Source organism: Callospermophilus lateralis, chromosome 3, assembly GCF_048772815.1.
Source record: "Callospermophilus lateralis isolate mCalLat2 chromosome 3, mCalLat2.hap1, whole genome shotgun sequence".
Lineage (NCBI taxonomy): Eukaryota > Metazoa > Chordata > Mammalia > Rodentia > Sciuridae > Callospermophilus > Callospermophilus lateralis.
Window position 1 is genome coordinate 4,528,042 of NC_135307.1, and position 12,631 is coordinate 4,540,672.

The following is a 12,631-nucleotide window of genomic DNA, read 5'->3' on the forward strand; positions in this document are numbered from 1 at the left end:
AGAATAAAGAAAAATTAAATGATCATCTCAAGGGACTGGGGTTGTGGCTCAGTGGTAACGTGCTTGCCTACCATGCGTGAGGCACTGGGTTTGATTCTCAGCACCACATACAAATAAATAAAATAAAGGCCCATCAACAACTAAAGAAATATTTTTTAAAAAATGATCATCTCAACAGACATGGAAGAAGTATTTGCTAAAATTCAATACCTATTTTATGATTTTTTAAAAATACTCTTAGCAAATAATGGAAGGATACTTTCTTTATCTGAAATAGACATCTATGAAATATCTCTAGACACATTCTTTTTTTTACATGTACTTTCTTTTTTCTTTGCATTACAATTCTTAATGCATATACCACAATTTATCATATCTCTGTTTGTATATAAGGTGTGTTGACACCAAATTCAAATCTTCATACATGTATTTTGTATAATGATGACCATCTCCTTCCACCATTCTTGCTATTCCCTTCCCCCTCCCTTTCCCTGTTGTTTTTTGAGACAGTTCTCACTAAGTTCCCGAGGCTGGCCTGGAACTTGTGATCCTCTTGCCTCAGTTGCTGGGAGGACAGGCCTGGGCCACAGCACCTGGCTCCAGTCCAGCCCTCTTGAAGAGTGGTCAGTTCACCCAAACATCCCCTTCTCGGGCTGTAAAGTCCCGTCCAGTTCACTGCTCCTAACAGGGGTCTCAAGGAAAGCACCTAGTAGCCTGCTTAGGTTCCAGCTCACCATGGTGGAAAGGAGTGGAGGACTCTAGCAACTTCTGCCAGGGACCCCAATGCCCTCCAGGGCACAGCTCTCTGCTAGGGAAGGGTGGCAGAGTGAAGGGTTGCTTTTTGGAGATCTCCATGTCACCAACTGGGACAGTACTAGACCCTTGGTGGGCTGCTAGGGTGATGTCACCAACTGGACAGTACTAGACTCTCCAATTCCCTGGGGGTTGCCTGCTAGGGGACGGTGACACTGCAGCCCGCGAGGCAGAGATGAAGCCTAGACAGTTCTTCCCCCCACCCCACCTCACCCCCCGCCTCGAGGCTGGGCGCTAGGCCGGCTGCTCGGGCTGCCTGGCCCCGGTGTATGCACCTGCAGAATGGGCCGGCTAGCGTGAGGGCAGCCGGGGAGGCAGGGAGGGCCGGGCGGGCGGCGAGGGCTCCGCAGTGGGGCGGGGTGGAAGGGCGGTCCCCGTTCCCTCTCCCGCGGGGTTAGGGTTGCCAGGGCGGAGCCCTGGGTGGTGGCGGCTCGAGGGCGGGGACGCGCTAGAGCAGGGGGCGCGCGGCGAGGCGGAGGGACCGGCCGCGGCCGCCAGGGGGCGCGGGTGCGCGGTGCAGGGCTCATGGCGATTGAGCCACCTGCGTCTCCGCCTCCGCTTCGCATCTGGCTCCTGGGCTCTGAGTCAGTCACCTTGGATACCAGGAATAACAGGTCTGCGTGATGCACAGATCGTGAAAAGTGGGAAGTTCCCCCAGGCGACAGCAACTTGTTTAGGACCGGCTGGGCCTGGCCCACCCCCACCAATGGGAAGAAAGATCCAGCAGCTGGCTGGACCCAGACTGCCCACCAGTGCCCTGCCCCCTGTCCAGGCGCCAGGCTAAGGACGGTCCTGTGTACTGGCAGCTATACTGACTAAAGTTCCTTTTCTTCTTTTCACTGTTAATTTGGGGGCAAGTGGCTAGACCTGATTTCTTGGGACGTCCGAGCGGAACCCCTGGTCCCGGACGCGGGCAACCTGACACTAGGGCTTGTCTGAGTTGTGTGACCTGGGCCCAGCCCAGTGTCCTCTGGCCTCAGTGTCTCCTCATCTTTCTCTTCTTTCCTCCTCTTTCTTGTGTTTCTTCCCTTTCTTCCTTCTTCTTCTCCTGCTCCTCCTTTTTAAAATCCCCCCTTTTTCTTTTTTTAGAACTGGGGATTGAACCCCAGGGCTTTGCAAATGTGAGGCAAACTCTTTTGCCACAGAGCTACATCCCAGTCCTCCTTCTTCTTTTTCTTCTCCTTGTCTCCTCTTCTTCTTCTTCTCCTCCTTCACTGGGGATTGAACCTAGGGATGCTCTACCACTGAGACAGGGGCTTGCTAAGTTGCCTAGGCTGGCCTGGAACTTGTGATCCTCCTGCCTCAGGCGCCTTAGCTGGGATCACAGGCTTTTGCCACTGGGCCTGGCCTCAGTTTCCCTCCCACTCACTTACTGCAAACCGCAGCTATTTATCCAGCACCCACAGGGGACAATGGAAATTGAGGCGGGAGATGCAGAGGAACTGGAGGCACATGTGCCCAGCCACCTCTCAGCCCCTCCAGCCCTGGGATGTTCGAGGCTAGAGTGGAGGTGCTGCAGCACCACCCCTGCAGGCAGCCCCCAGACCTGAGCAGAGGGACACACCTGGCCCAGGCCAGCCCAGCTCCAGAAGCACACGGCTGGCTTTGCTCTAGCCCTCCCCAAGCCCTGTGGGTTAGTTGAGAGTCCAGAAAGGGAGGCTATGCCTGTGAGGTCACAGGGTCCTGCAGGAATCTAGGCCAGTTGCTGGGAGGGTCGGGAGGAAGCAAGCTGGCCTTCTCTGCCCTGTCTTACTGCCCCTCCAACTTCAGGGCCCCCAGCATGGTCAGAGCTATCATCCACTGGGAGAAGTCAGGCAGGTTTGGGTCTTTGGGCCAGCATCTGGGCTGGACCACCTCTGAGCCTCTCTACTGGGGCCCAGCATGCCTGGGATTCCCATGCTGCCCTAAATGAATCAGTTCTTCCTGCTCCCAGCCCTGCAGGGCATTCCCACCCCCTCCTACTCCTAATCCCAGAACTTGTGTCAGCCCTCCACCCTTGAAGGCAGGGGATCCCACCCATCTGCCTGTTTTACTCTTTTTTTTTTTCCTTGGTAGTGGGAATTGAACTCAGGGACATTCAACCACTGAGCCTCACCCCCAGCCCTATTTTGTATTTTATTTAGAGACAGGGTCTCACTGAGTTGCTTAGGGCCTCCCAGTTGCTGGGGCTGGCTTTGAACTCTTGATCGCTGGGATTGCAGGTGTGGGCTACTCCGCCCGGCCATGATTCAGTTTCTGTACTTACTCATCAGTGTCTATGGGCAACTTCTACCCTCCTGACCCCAGCGGTGGGCGGGCGAGGAGAACTTCCCCTTGCAGGACACCAGTAGAGCAGGTCAGGGAGCACCTCCAGCCTGAACCCAGGCCCTGCTCACTTCCTGGGAAGAGCATTCCAGAGAGAGGGACCAGCACCTGCAAGGTCTGAGGCCTGAAAGCCAAGAGCTCCAGGGGAGGAGGACGTCATCTCTTTGGAGAGGGGCAGCCAGGGAGGGCTTGGGAAAGAGGGGTCCACTGGACTGTGGTTGTGGCAGGTCCCTCAGGCAGCAGGAGGCTGAGGCTGCCCTGGGAGGTGGGGTTGCCCAGTGAGGAGGGGTGGGGTCAGGACACTTGTCACAACTGTCACCTTCCTTGACCAGTGATGCAGGTCACAGGGACTCCTCTTCATCTCTCCTTCAGAGTCTTCCCTGCCCTCCTACCTCTGGTCCTTAGAACAAGCTCCAGGGGCCTGCTGTTAAATGGATTCATGAGTGGAGCTGCTCAGAAGTACTGGCGGACAACCCAACTCCCCTGGCCAGTGATAGAGGAGCCCAGCCCACCATCCCAAACTCTGCCAGCCTCCATCTTGTGAGGGGGAACTTCTAGGGCAAGGGATCTCAGCCTTCATCAGCCTTCCCCGAGTCCAGAACCTCATTAGGGTTGTTAGGAACGCAGGAAGCCACAGCCCTCCCCTCCTGGGATGGCGTGAAATTCACAGGGTTCAGCTGGGTGCAGGGGAGCACTTCTATGAGGCAGGAATTTCGAAAATTGGAGGCCAGCCTCGGCAGTTTATCGAGACCCTGTCTCAAAAAATAAAAAAGGCTGGAAAGCAGTATGGAGATTTCTTGGAAAGCTGGGAATGGAATCACCATTTGACCCAGCTATTCCCCCTTCTCGGTCTATTCCCTAAAGACCTAAAAAGAGCATCCTACAGGGACACTGCTACATCGATGTTCATAGCAGCACAAGATGCCCTTCAGTAGACGAATGGATAAAAAAAATGTGGCATTTATACACAATGGAGTATTACTCTGCATTAAAAAATGACAAAAATCATAGAATTTGGAGGGAAATGAATGGCATTAGAGCAGATTATGCTAAGAGAAGCCAGCCAATCCCTAAAAAACAAATGCCAAATGTCTTCTTTGATATAAGGAGAGTAACTAAGAACAGAGTAGGGACAAAGAGCATGAGAAGAAGATTAACATTAAACAGGGATGAGAGGTGGGAGGGAAAGGGAGAGAGAAGGGAAATTGCATGGAAATGGAAGGAGACCCTCAGGGTTATACAAAATTACATACAAGAGGAAGCGAGGGGAAAGGGAAAAATAATACAAGGGGGAGATATGAACTACAGTAGAGGGGGTAGAGAGAGAAGAGGGGAGGGGGGAGGGGGGAGGGGGGATAGTAAAGGATAGGAAAGGCAGCAGAATACAACAGACACAAGTATGGCAATATGTAAATCAATGGATGTGCAACTGATGTGATTCTGCAATCTGTATACAGGGTAAAAATGGGAGTTCATAACCCACTTGAATCAAAGTGTGAAATATGATATATCAAGAACTATGTAATGTTTTGAACAACCAACAATAAAAAAAATTAAAATTAAAATTAAAAAAAAATAAAAAATAAAAAAGGGCTGGGGGAGAGCTGGGTTCAATCCCTAGCACCACCAAAAAAAGTCTATAAGTTTCACCCATGGTTCTCTGAGTCTGTGGGGCTGATCATCTGACCTCGCTCACTGGGAAGTCACTGAGACAACATCTTCGAGCAGTATGTTGCCAGTGGGAACCCTTTAAAATCTACCTCAGCCGGGCAGGGGGTACATGCCTGTCATCCCAGCAGCACTGTGAGTTCAAAGCCAGCCTCAGCAACTTAGGGAGGCCCTAAACACCTTAGCAAGACCTCCCTCTCAAAATAAAAAAGGGCTGGGGATGTAGCTCAGGGGTTAAGCTCCCCTGAGTTTAATCTCTGGTATCAAAAATAAAAACAAAAACAAAAATCGAAAAAACAAACCACCACCAACAAAAAACAAACTTAATCACACCAAACAAACAAAGCGGTCTTCCTTTCCAAAAATTAAAAACATAAAGGAGAGGGGCTGGGGATGTGGCTCAAGCAGCAGCATGCTGGCCAGGCATGTGTGAGGCCTGGGTTCGACCCTGAGCACCACATACAAACAAAGATGTTGTGCACGCCGAAAACTAAAAAATAAAATATTAAAAAATTCTCTCTCTCTCTCTCTCTTTAAAACAACAACAACAACAACAACAAAAATCATAAAGGAGATATGGAGACTAACAGCATAAGGGCTCCCTGGTCCTCCTTGCTGACCCCTCCCCAGGGATTCAACGACAGATCACTGTGTGGCTTATTTTTGAAATAACAGGGCTGATTTTTCTTTTAATGCTTTTCTGTGGAAATATTAATAGTCTAGCCACCCTGTGACTGGGGCGAGTGCTTGCTGGTGGGCTGTGTCTGGGAGGCCTGGGTGGACCCATGGCTGCTATCTCCACTGGACAGATGCGGAGCTCTGAGCAGGCCCTCTGCTCTTGATAGCGGGTCACCTTCTAAATCAAGACCTGTTGAGGGTGAAGGTGCTGTTATCACTGTGCTGGGATGACAGGGATTCTCCCCAGCCTATTCCCTGGTGGTGATGGACCCATCTCCAAGTAGCCTAAGCCCCAACCATAATTGACTGACTCATACAGTGCAAGCCCAGGTGCCCGGCATGGCTGGGTCAGGGATCCCACAAGGACTAAGACAGAGATGCCACTGAACATGCCCCACATGGAGAGGAGGGGACTCCAGGCTCCAGTCTCTCACCATGCCCAGTCAGGGAGCAGGGGCTCTGCTGTGTAGAAAACTCAAGAGAGCCTGTGAGCGCCTGGGGTTTCCCATGGCTGCTCACACCTCACCTAGGCCTGGCCCACCCCTATAATCCTAGCAGCTCCAAAGGCTGAGGCAGCAGGATCACAAGTTCAAAGCCAGCCTCAGCAAATTAGCTTGGCCCTGTCTCAAAATTTAAAAAAATAAATAAATAGGGCTGGGGTTGTGGCTCAGTGGTAGAGTGCTCACCTAGCATGTGAGAGGCCCTGGGTTTGATCCTCAGCACCACATTAAAAAAATAAATAAATAAAACAAAGATATTGTGTCCAACTACAACTAAATAATAAATGTTAAAAAATAAAAATAAAAAAATGAATAAAAAAGGGCTGGGGGCATAGCTCAGTGATAAAGTGACCCTGGGTTCAATTCTCAGTACCACAAAATAATAATAATAATAATAATAATAATAATAATAATAATAATAATAGTAAGAAGAAGAAGAAGAAGAAGAAGAAGAAGAAGAAAAAGCCCATGGGGCTGGGTTGTGGCTCAGTGGTAGAGCACTCATCTGGTTTTGATCCTCAGCATCACATCAAAATACATAAAAAAAATAAAGTTATTGTGTCCATCCACAACTAAAAGAAAGCATAGCCAAGGGCCAGGTGCAGGGTGTACATGAGTAGTTCCAGCTACCCAGAAGGCTGAGGCAGGAAGATAACTTGAGCCTGGGGGTTCAAAGCCAGCCTGGGCAACAGAGTGAGACCTCCAACTTGTGTGTGTGTGTGTGTGTGTGGTGTGTGTGTGTGAGCGCATGCGCGCACACGCACTATATATTGACCCTACCTCCTCAGTGCTTGGCTTGCAAAGGTTTAACTGTGTAATACTAATGAAATATAAATTCAGGCTGAATTCTCCATTTTCACTTTTCCCGTGCTGGGGAGGGCCCAGACCTTGCACAGGCTAGCCAGGTGCTCTACACTGAGCCAGCCGTCCCCACCACCCTCTTCATTTTCTGTTCTGAGCAGTGTCTAGCCAAGTCGCCAGGCTGGCCTTGAACTTGTGATCCACCTGCCTCAGCCTCTGGAGCAGCTCTGCCTCAGGCTGAATTATTTCCTGGAACACTAAAGGATTAAACAAGAACCACTGCAGTGGGCATTGCGCACATTCCTTGGCCAGTGGGCGTGATTCTGTCTGGGGTACCATGGCCACAGAAGGAACTGCTGTGTGCGGAGCTCTGGGCACGCCCCTTTCCCACTGGAACTGGCACTCCTTTGCTGTGTGTTGGATCCTCTGGTGTCCAGGGGATCACTTGTTTCCATCTAGTTTTGTCCTGTCTTCACTTGTACTGGCAGCTCCAACGGAGCCTTGAAAGGCAGGTTGGAAGGGAGGAGAGACGGCAGGAGGGCTGCAGCCTGTGGGGAGGGCAAGGAGCCCAGCCTGCCTGGAGGGGCACTTGGCTCAAGGTGCAGATCCTTCAAGGCCAGAGGAGCTTCTGCTGGTCTAGATGGGTGGTGGGAGGGCAGGACCTAGGTGAGGTGTGGGTAGGCACGGGACACCCAGGCTCTCATCGGTCCTATGCCTTCTCTTTGACTTCTCAAAATCCACCTACTCATTTCACAGGTAAGTGGCTGGTGCTCAGATAGGCAGTTCTCAACCTGTTCCACAGCTGGTGAGGAGCTGAACAGGCAGAACCCAGCCCGTCCCTCCCTGAGGAGGCTGTGTGTCCTCCCCTTTTTCCCTACCCAGCTCAAAGGATCCCAAGGCCTTGCTGGGGGTCAGGTCAGTGGGTTTCTCTGTGAGTCAATGAACCCCTCTCTCCAGCCCTATGCCCTCCCCTTCTACCAGCAGGTGACCTAAAAAGAAAAAAAAAAAAAAAAAAGAACCACCAGGGTATATCTACCTTTTCCCTGGCCCTCACCTGCATCTGTGAAGAACTGCCCACGAGTTGGGCACGGTGGCGCATGCCTGTAATCCTAGCAGCTCGGGAGGCTGAGATAGGAGGATTGCAGGTTCAAAGCCAGACTTAGCAACTGGGAGGTGCTAAGCACCTCAGTGAAACCCTGTCTCTAAATAAAATACAAAATAGGGCTAGGGGGGTGGCTTAGTGCCCCTGAGTTCAATCCTCGGTACCCCACCCCCAAAAAATAAAAAACTGCCTATGGCTTCAGATGAGGGTGCATGTAGCAGGAGAAGGAGAATGGAGGGGTTTGGAGGGGGCCACTGCTCAAGGCCATTGCTCCAACAGGTCTCAGCTGTCCTCCAGTATCGGTGACTTGATCTGTCTGTGCACTGCAGGTACGTGTGCACAGCGCCCCTGAAGGTGCAGCAACTTCACCCATGCACACCTAGGCGCGGCATACTGGGCCTGCACACTGCACACATGTGCGTGTGTGGGCATGCTCCTGTGTCCACGTGCACACTGGTGCACATGCGGGTGCTTACACACATCCTGTACATTTTACTTCCACTCCTTTTATGCTGATTGTCTCCAGCTCCTGCCCTTCCCGTGCCCTTCACTGCTCCCATGGTCTCTCTCCCCGCTGGGCCCCAACCTTCTCCAGATAGCTTCTCCCTCCACTCCATGACCTCTGGTGAAGGACACTGTGATCTGCATGTTACAAAACCTTTTGCCGGGGGCACTGGTCCCAGCTGACCATTTCCTCTGCCTTGGGCTGCCTTCACCTCCTAGAATCCTGTGTCTTTTTTATTTTTTTGTAGTTGTAGATGGACAACATGCCTTTATTTTTTTATGCAGTGTTGATCGACCCAGCCTCACAGGTGCTAGGCAAGCACTCTGCCACAAAGCTACAGCCCCAGCCCTGGCACACGTGCCTCCGACTTCTCCTGTCCTCTCCCCGTTACTCCACGTGCCAGGCTCAGGCCTCCGACCCGCTCCATTCTCCTTCTCGCTGCTGCCCCTGCTTTGAACCCCCTCACAGCCAGGCCCTCTCCCCAGCCTCCAATTTCCTTGGACACATCCCTCATTGCAGGGCTCAGCCTGAACCGGGGGCACCCTCACCTCCTCTCCTTTCCCAGCCACACCAAGCTGTCCTCCAGTATCTGTGATTTGATCTGCAGAATCCGTGCAGAACACAGTGCTTCTCTCCAAGGCCCCCATACCACCCTTTACCAACACCCCTTCAAAGCCATGGAGGCTGGCACCTCCACCCCCTCACCCCTGCCACTGATTCTCAGCAGCCCAGAGGGAGGCCAGAAATCCAGTGCCAGCTGCGGAGTTCCTACGCCCAGTACCTGCAGGATGTAGGTCCCAGGATTTGAAACCCCCTCATCTCTGGCCTCACTGAGCAGCCTCCCAATCAGTTCACACGTAGACCTCTGCCCTGGAGGGAGGGCCAAGTGAAGGGAGGGTGCTTCAAGCCAGGTCTCAGCAGGAGCAGGGGAGGGTAAAAGTCAAATCCTCTCCCCAGTTGGCAAGACTCAGCCCTCAGCCCCTCCCTGCCCCAAGCCTCTCTGGGAATCATTCTCCACCAGTCACCCCCTGCCCCAGCTGTGTATCACACCCTGAGGCCATCCAACTTCCCTTAGGAGTCTGCCCAGTGCTGTCCACACTGTCCCCTGGGCAGCCTTGGAGGGCTTGTGAGACAGCTATGGAGGGGGATAGCCTGCTGGCCACACCCCCAGGAGGTGGAGGCGGGATGTTCAAGGCATTGCTGGGAGCAGGGGACAGCTTTCCCAGGGAGACCAGGACTCAGCAGTCACAGGTGCCCTGAGGATGGATCTGCCTCTGTAATAGAACATCTGTTACAGGGAACAAAGATTGACTTCTTTTTTATTTATTTTTAGTTGTAGATGGACAGCATGCCTTTGTCTATTTTTATGTAGTGCTGAGGGTCGAACCCAGTGCCTCACACTTGCAAGGCAAGCCCTCTACTGCTGAGTCACAACCCAGCCCCAAAGATTGATTTCTTAGAATTCTTGAGGCTGGGAAGAGGGGGAGGAAGGAGGGGAGGGAAGGAAGGCAGAGAAGGGAGGGGGACAGAACTCATCCTTTTGTCTTGAAGCTCTCTGGGGGTGGGGGCCTTATGGCCCAGTCGCCTCTTAGAGGCCCCAGTTCTCCACACTGGTGCATTTGGGGATTCAGTTGCCAGTGCATGAGCCCTGGGGACATGTTCCAGTCATAGAAGTGATCTTGGGAGGAAAAGGCAAGCTGCTGAGTGTAAGGGACGTCTGCCACCATGATGGAGAAAGTTACAATGTCAGCCACCATGTGGCCATAAGAAAGACCCATGCAGCCAGGAATGCCACTGGGTGGCAGGAAAAGAGCAGGTGCCCAGGGCGTCATGTTTTTTTTTTTTTTTTAATTTTAATTAGTTGTTGATGGACCTTTATTTTTATTTATTTATTTACATGTGGTGCTGAGGCTTGAACCCAGGGCCTCACACATGCTAGGCAAGTGCTCTACCACTGAGCCCCAGCCCCAGCCAACCTAGGGCTTCACATTTAGTCCCATGGTATCTCTTAATTGGGATCATGGGCTTCCAGGAATTTGTCATTATTTGTGTGCTTTTCATGAATGAATTCAATAACAAAATAAGTTCCTTCCACCTCCACTATTGTCTGAACGCTAAACCCAAGCTCCTTGCCCCAGCTTATAAAACCCCTAGGGAACAGCCCACCCATCAACCTCTGCAGCCTCCCTTCATGTTTCCAGGCCCTGCACTACCTGTGCCTGTCAGATCAGGTGAGGTGGCAGTGACCAAAGGAGGCCTATTTATAAAGGCCGCCGAAGGAGGCTTTATTGAGATATTACTCCCAGGCGGAGCTCTGACCTACAGAGTGGACAGGGGAAGGGTCTGAGGAGAAACCGCGTGGAAGCTCAACCAGACTGCACTTTTATGGGGCTTACAGCAGGAAGGGAAGGGCTTGGGACAGGAAAAGGTGTTTTTAGGGTCCCTTGTCCCTTTGGAGTTGGTCAGAGGAATTGGCTGAACTCCAGGATGGGCCAGGGGGTCCTGCTGATTGACAGGTGTGGTTGACAGGCATTTCCGCTGGCGCCTGATTGATGTTCCTTTCCCTGGCGGGCGGGCTGCTATGTTCTGGCAGCCACCGACCTAACAGAAGTGTCTCCCATCTGGTCTTTCAGGCTAAGTCCGTGCCTGTCCGATGTTTCTAAGGCAGTGGAGCAACAGGGTCAGTCTTGACTTTTTTGAGTCCTCTGAGAACCTGAGCAAAGAGGGACAGCATGGAAGTGTACCCAGCCAAGAGCACATCCTGGCATTCACAACCATGGCCTTTTGCCTCCGTCCACCAGTAGCCATGTGACAGCTGTGTCTCACCTCAAGCCCTGGAGGAGCAGAATGGGGACAAGGGCACAGCTGTCTTGAGCCCAAGGTTGCCCACCTGGGGAACCCTCCCTAGGATGTCCTGAAGGGCCTGGGGGCTCCCAAAGGTCATTCGTTTTGCCCTCCATCATTCTCAAAGACCTTCAGAACAGGGGATGCTGGGAGAAACCTTAGGGAAACTGAGGCCTCACAAGGGGAGGAGATGGTGGACACAGTGGCTACACCTGTAATCCCAGTGACTCAGGGGGCTGAGGTAGGATTGCAAACTCAAGGTCAGCCTTGGCAATGTGGCAAGACCTGTCTCGAAATTTAAAAAGGGGCTGAGGATGTGGCTCAATGGTAGAATGCTCCTGGGTTCAATCTCCAGGACCAAAAAAATTAAAATAAATGAGCGAGAACTTGTTGAAAGCTGAGGTGGGCAAAAGCAGGGCTCAGATTCCGAGCCTAGTGCTCTCTATAACCCCCACCCCTGGCCATAGACAGAATTTCTTCAAAGTTAGTGGATGCCATGGATCCCTTGAGAGAGTTCCTATGGTCTGCAGGGTCCCAGTGTACTGAGGTGGGGCAGAGCTGCTGCTGTCAGCAGCCACCATACACAGATGGCAGCCTGGGGCACATGGCTGCCCGTCTTCCCCAGGTTGGCCTGGGTCGCCTTCTCTCTGGTCTGAGAGCCTTGTCTGCCTCCCAGGGCACAGTGCTACAGGAGAAGCCCATATGTGCCCTGTGTATGTTCATATGTGTAGGAGAATGGACAGGCATGTGCTGTGGTAGGGGTCTGCTTGGGTCTGTTCAGAGGAGACTCTGGCCCAGGCAGGCCCTCTAGTCTTGTCCTAACTTCCTGGGGTGACACAGAGGAGCCAGGGCAGGGCTGACTGTGTGCTCAGTTTTGCCCTGTAGGCTGGATCCCTCTCCCCATAGTAGAGGCAGGAGAAAGGGTTGGGATGAAGATAATAACTTTCTCCCTGTATGAGAAGGTGCTGGGATGCTCTAGTGAGGACCTGTCAGCATCCCTGCATGGGCTGTGGGTCTGTGGTTCTCAATGTCTGTAAAATGGCCAGTTGTGGTGGCACATGCCTGAAATCCCAGGCAATCAAGATGATCCCGTGTTTGTGGCCAGTCTGAGTAATTTAACCTGCCTTCTCAAAATAGAAAGTAAAAAGGGCTGGGGATGTAGGTCAGTGGTAGAATGTCCAGGTTCCAAATCCCCAGTTTAAAAAAATTGTTTAAAAAATTGTGTTAAAAAAAAAAAAAGGTGGGGCTGGGTTGTGGCTCAGTGGTAAGAGTGATCGCCCCACAGGTATGAGACCCTGGGTTCGATCCTCAGCACCACATAAAAATAAATTAACAAAATAAAGATATTGTGCCCATGTATAACTAAAAAATTAAAAAATAAAGGTCCAGAATTCCTAACTGCTGGGGTGTGAAGGC